Source organism: Giraffa tippelskirchi, chromosome 5 (genome assembly GCF_054371585.1).
Source record: "Giraffa tippelskirchi isolate mGirTip1 chromosome 5, T2T-mGirTip1v1.2.pri, whole genome shotgun sequence".
NCBI lineage: Eukaryota > Metazoa > Chordata > Mammalia > Artiodactyla > Giraffidae > Giraffa > Giraffa tippelskirchi.
In genome coordinates, this window is record NC_137279.1 from 130343161 (window position 1) to 130349112 (window position 5952).

At 48.4% G+C, this 5952-nt stretch overlaps 1 long non-coding RNA gene across 1 annotated transcript; it reads right to left on the reverse strand.

Moving 5' to 3' along the window:
• On the reverse strand, positions 1–2417 carry LOC145504964 (uncharacterized). Its single transcript, XR_014052660.1, has 2 exons — positions 843–2417; positions 1–206 (listed from the first exon to the last, which is right to left on the reverse strand). It is a non-coding gene; the product is annotated as an uncharacterized LOC145504964 (long non-coding RNA).
• Between the last annotated feature and the right edge of the window lie 3535 nt (positions 2418–5952).

Sequence of the window (5952 nt, forward strand, 5' to 3'; positions counted from 1 at the left end):
ACAAGACAAAGGTCTTTTCACCAGGGAGATCTAGAGTTAGCTGTGGAGGCTCAGAGGTCTGCTGGTCCTGGGAGCTGCACTTCTTTTCTTTTTCCCACCTTCAGCTGGTGTCAGAAGGACACTCCACTGCTCGCTCCATTTGGATTGCTCCTTTGATTAAGTTGGGGACTGGCAAAACGGGGATTTTCAGGGGCATTCTTTGCTTGCTACAGAAACACAGGAAAAAAAAAAAAAACCCACTTGTTTCTGAGAGATGTTTACACACCAAGACCCCTTAAACTTGCTCTCTGCAAGATCAGCTCTGAGACTCCAGCAAACCTAGCACTAATCAGTAGTGAGTGTGAAATAAGTTAACTTCCCAACTAGCAGCCAGCCATTCAAACCCCAGCCAACAGTTTTCAATGAGTTGCAAAGTAATGATTGCTGCTTGCCTCCATGCCTCCAGCAAATATACCTACCACCTTGTATCAGCTTATTTTTGCTCCACCCCTTAAAATGAAAGCCCACATGATGGCAAACTAGACAGCTGATTCCCTCCATTGCAAATAAAACTGCTTACTGCAAACCAAGACTTTCCTCCTCCTCCCTCCCTGCCATCTGACTCCTGCCTAAGCAGCCCTTCCCCAGGAGCCTGCTGAATCCCACCTCCTCTCTTTAAACAGGCAGCTGGTTTTGTTATATTTTTAACTTTCTAAAAATATTTGGAAAAGCTCTCCCCAGGGGGAAGGAAACTTTAATCCCTATTAAGCAATGTAGTTACAAAAATTTACTGGAAGAGAGCTGCTTGGTTTTCTAAAAAGCCAGACATGTCTTGAAGTCAACATGCCTGGAAAGAGACTGACTTTTCATCACTGGTGGGCATATCAGGGGCAGAGCCGAGCCTCCTAGGGAACAGATGCTTCCTCCTCTGCAATGAATTCTTGGTGTGGGGAAGCTGGTTTGTCCTGTGGTTTGGCTGTTGGCTAGGCAATTAGGCAGAAGGGTGAGTGGGGGCTTCTCCAGGGTTTACGCCATGGACCCTGAACAGTGCCTCGAGGCTTCTTGAGCTTTCACTAGGTTTTTGTCCAGTCCTAGCTTCTTGGCCAGTTCCAGCCTTCCTCTCTACCCACATCTCCTTCCCTGGAGTTGGGGGCCTGTGTGCCCTTCCCTTCTTCTGGAAGGTAGAACACCCCCGGTGCTTAGTAGGGGTATGTGTGTGGGGTTAGGGATGTGTGTGTTCAGAAAGAGGGAGGTATCACTGGCCTTTCGCATTGGAAAACCAGGTCATCTGTCTCAGGGCGATGAGATGACCCAGAAGGGACTTTTTCCCTCCCCTTCTTCCAGCTGAATTCTGAAATTCTCTGTCAGTCTTAGTGTTGCTGTGTGGACGGCCTCAGCCAACCTCGCATTCTCAGTTTCTCCACCTTCCGTCTCTCCTCGGGCCTTCCTCTCCAATATCTCTCTCCTAGCACCACAGACAGCTCCTTGGGCGCGCGGTGGAGCGAACTGCCGGAGGCTGGAGGGTTCCAGGCAAAGCCTAGGCGACCGCAGGGGGCGCACCCGGGAAGGGTCGGCGGCGCCCGCGGGGGAGGTCCGCGAGGTGATTACAAAGCGCCCTCCCTGGCAGCGCTTCCTGATTAGCTCTAAGACCAAACAGGGTCACTTTCCAAAGAACAAAATCTTCAGATCAATAAAGTAATTCAAAAACCAAAAGATCTCGGGGTAAGTAGTGCTCAGTGACAGATCAACTCTAAACCGTCCCTATTTAATAAGTTCTTAGCGGAAGCCGGCTGGGAAGGACAGGGGCCTCAGTTCTGCCGCTTAGAAGCCCCTGCGCCGCGGCCGCAGCGCAGTCGCCAATGGAACGGCTCTCAATGGCGTTCTTTTTTTGTTTGTTTGTTTTTACTTTCTCGGCTCGCGCAGCCCGGACTCTGCTCAGCGAACCGCCGTCTCGGTCGATGGAAGCCCAGGAGAAGCGCTCCTGAGGCGGCCGCCCTGCAGGTAGCGTTAAGCTGAGGCCCGGATCTCCACTGCTTTTTTCCATTTCGAGTCTCCTTTCCCCGATTTTGGGACTCTCCCAGCTCCGTTACTATCTGGTTCGGGATAGCGGGTCGCCCTCACAGGAGCTCCACTGAAAAAGGAAGACCTTCGCGAGCCCGAGATTGAACTTGTACGATAAAAAGGGCTTTTGCCACTTTGTGGAGCTGAGGGATTTCTACCCCCAACCACCTCTGCGTCTGGCCGCCTGACTTGATTCTTCAGTGAAGAAGCCCTGGAAGTGTGATCCTCTGTCCCACTCCCAGCAACACACACACACATTGCAGCCCGTTGTTTATGCCGCGGTTCCCAGGTCCCGCCATCGCCGGCCAGCTGCGCTCTGGGTCTCCAGCGGAGCGCGCCCAGGCCGGGCCTCTGCGATCCCCATCTCACCCGACTCTGACAGCGCGCGGGCCCAAGTTCCTGATCCCCGTTATAGACGGTGTGGGAGAAATGAGTGCATTAGGATAGGGACTGTATAGATCAGGGGCAGGAATTTAAATACTTTCACAAAAGGTGCCTGCGCAGGGCCTACAGAGCTGGGCCCCCTGTTCTCACATCTCAGTAGGCTTGGGAGAAAATACGAAGCGTCCTCCTATGAAGATGATAAAATAATCGTTGCCCAGGTAGAAGCTCATATCTGTATCCCACTTCAAACACTACCCCCACCCCCAAGGCCTCAAGGTTGCAAATGAATGTGTCCCTTCAGATTTTCCCTCTAGTCTGGGAAGCCAGCTCCTCATTGTTCATTATCCCCACCTCCTCAACTGCCTCTCTGGCTCTCCTCTTCCTCTTTCCCTTTAGACTTAGAGGAATGGAAATGTTGAGTGGAATTTAGATGCTGACAGAGACTTTTAGCTGGATCGTGGGTTACCCACATTTGAAAGTCAGGCACCATTGGGGGACCCCAGTGCATCTAGGGGCTGGAGAAGGTGTTCCAAGGTGTGCATGGTTATGTGAAATGGGAGAAAAAGTTTTCTTTGGAGCAATGTGCATTTATACCACGCCTAGAAGAGAGGAACAGTGATAGTGCATTGTCCCACTGCTCCTATACCACACAATTAGAATGCCCATTATGTAATAATAGTCTACTTTCTAAAGCCAACTGGCTGATAGAGTGTTAGGAAAAGGATGTGGAAGCCGGTGCTGCTCACTTTCTACCATAGGGAAGTTAAGCTACTCTTTATAGCTTCCAGATGTCAGGGTTGTCCAAGTGAAGAGACCATAGTAGATCTCTTTCTCACTAGGCAGTTTCCTGGTTGACTAAACTGCTAGGAAATTATTTTCTAGTGATCTAATATGAAAAATTTGATTTCCCTAATACTCCTCATTTGAGAAAACAGGCATGCCATAATTTCTGAAAGATCCAATAAGGATCAGATTGCTTAACTTCCTCTTGCACCAACTCTTGGCATTCCTATACCCCCAAACTGGGCACCTGCAGACCTATGGGCAGGGAAGTTCTAGCCCAGATATTAACAGACAGAGATGTCCATTGGAAGTAGGGTCATAATCACTTAGGAACCTCAAATTATTATTCATCTGCCCCATTTCCAACACACTTTCTATTGATAATCGGTTTCCCTTAGATTAAGAGGATTTCAAAGGGACACCTACTTTCTCACTAGCCCTGAGTGAACATACTGTGGCATTACATTACACATACTCATATGCAAATAAATGCATAATTGTCATATAATCATTCATTGCTATGCATCAATAGATTAGACCAGAAAATCACATAAAACACAAATGGATAAATTTGAGTATGCAGTAATTCATTTTGTCTTCTTTTTTGGATTGCTTTTGAAATTTCTGGCAATCCGTATTGTGGATCTCCCACCCACCGAGTCCCCCTTCTCTCCCCACCCCCCGAAATTCTCTAGATTTGCTTCAGAGCAGGTCTCCAAAAGCCTGGTCTTTAGCGGGAACAACTTCACCCATCCCTGTCACGTGGCAGCCTTTGACCCGCCCACCTCAGCCGTGCCCAATCAGAGCACAGGAAAGATTCCGTGCCCAATCAGAGCACAGGAAAGAAAGTGGCCTTGCTGCGGCTGGTGCGATTTTACCTTCTTCCGCCTATCTTGGTTCCGCTTGCAGAGGGAATTTTTTAGGGAGTCAGTTCTAGCAAACAGGCCCAAACTAATGTTACCCATTTCTTTTACCCCTGTCGTGTTATCCTTTTGGGTTAAAACCTTTAACGATACCTAGGGAATGACATTGTGCAGCTTCCAGAGATTCTCGTGGGCCATTTATCCTTACGGAGTGTTAGTCACTCAGTCGCGTCCGACCAGTGGACTCTACCTGCCAGGTTCTTCCGTCCATAGGATTTTCCAGGCAAGAACAGTGGAGTGGTTTGCCATTTCTTTCTCTAATCCTTATGGAAGGCCCAGTTATCTTCACCTGTCCAAAGTCCTCCCCTGAAGATATTTAACAGGGTATAAAGTTCGATTTGAATAGACCCTGATGCTGGGGAAGATTGAAGGCGGGAGGAGAAGGGGACGATAGAGGATGAGATGGTTGGATGGCATTACCGACTCGATGGACACGAGTTTGAGTAGGCTCCGGGAGTTGGTGATGGACAGGGAGGCCTGATGTGCTGCAGTCCTTGGGGTCCCAAACAGTCGGACACGACTGAGAGACTGAACTGAACTGAACTGAAAGTTCGATTGGAGTTTGAATAAACTTGAAGTCTTTTCCACTTCATTTAGTAAAGCAATAATGACTGCTTTCATTCCAATAGATACACTGGCCCGGGGACCTGTTGAGAAGCCTCAGGTGAATGAATTCAATAGAGGTAAGTTCTGGCCCCTGAGGGAGAAGGAAATGGCAACCCACTCCAGTATTCTTGCCTGGAGAATCCTGTGGACAGAGGAGCCTGGAGGGCTGCTGTCCATAGGGTCAGTCGGACACAACTGAAGCGACTTAGCATGCATGCATGCATGCATTGGAGAAGGAAATGGCAACCCACTCCAGTGTTCTTGCCTGGAGAATCCCAGGGACAGAGGAGCCTGGTGGGCTGCCGTGTATGGGGTCACACAGAGTCGGACACAACTGAAGCGACTTAGCAACAGCAGCTAGCCCCTGAAGACTTTTAAGACCTGAGGCCCAGAGTCTGTTTGGGTCTTCATTCCCGCCTACTTTTATCCTCCTGACTTTTGTAATTTTATATGACTGGGAGGTTTTTATGGGATCAAAAGGTGATAGACCTAGCATTTCTGTTGAGGAATGTCCATGTTGAAAAGTTGAATTAAGCTTGTAAATTTGCTGGACCTAACTCTTAACAGTTTGGAGCAGGATTAAAAAACCCAACTATTTAAGACACTGCTTATTAACAGCAGTGCTGCATATGTTGGTGACATTTCAGGAAGGATATCCTTTCTTTCGTAACATGTTTTATAGGCTTTTCTTTTCCTCCCATGAAAGATCCAGCCCCTTGGGGAAACACAATTCTTGGTTTTGCCCAGAAATTTGGCAAAAGGATATTTTCAACATCCACGTTAATAAGTAATTGGATTTTAAACAGAACTGATCTTGATCCAAATTCAGGATTGGAAAGAATCTCAAAGGTCATCTAGCTTAATAGCGGAGAAGGCAATGGCAACCCACTCCAGTATTCTTGCCTGGAGTATCCCACGGACCGAGGAGCCTGGTAGGCTACAGTCCATGGGGTCCTGAAGCGTCGGACACAACTGAGCGACTTCACTTTCACTTTTCACTTTCATGCATTGGAGAAGGAAATGGCAACCCACTCCAGTGTTCTTGGCTGGGGAGTCCTGGGGACGGAGGAGCCTGGTGGGCTGTGGTCTGTGGGGTCGGGCAGAGTCGGACACGACTGACGCGACATAGCAGCAGCAGCTTAATACCTATTCTAGTTTTTTTTTTTTAATTTACAACATATTTATGTCTTTTTTTTTTCTTTCAATCCCTGTTGCT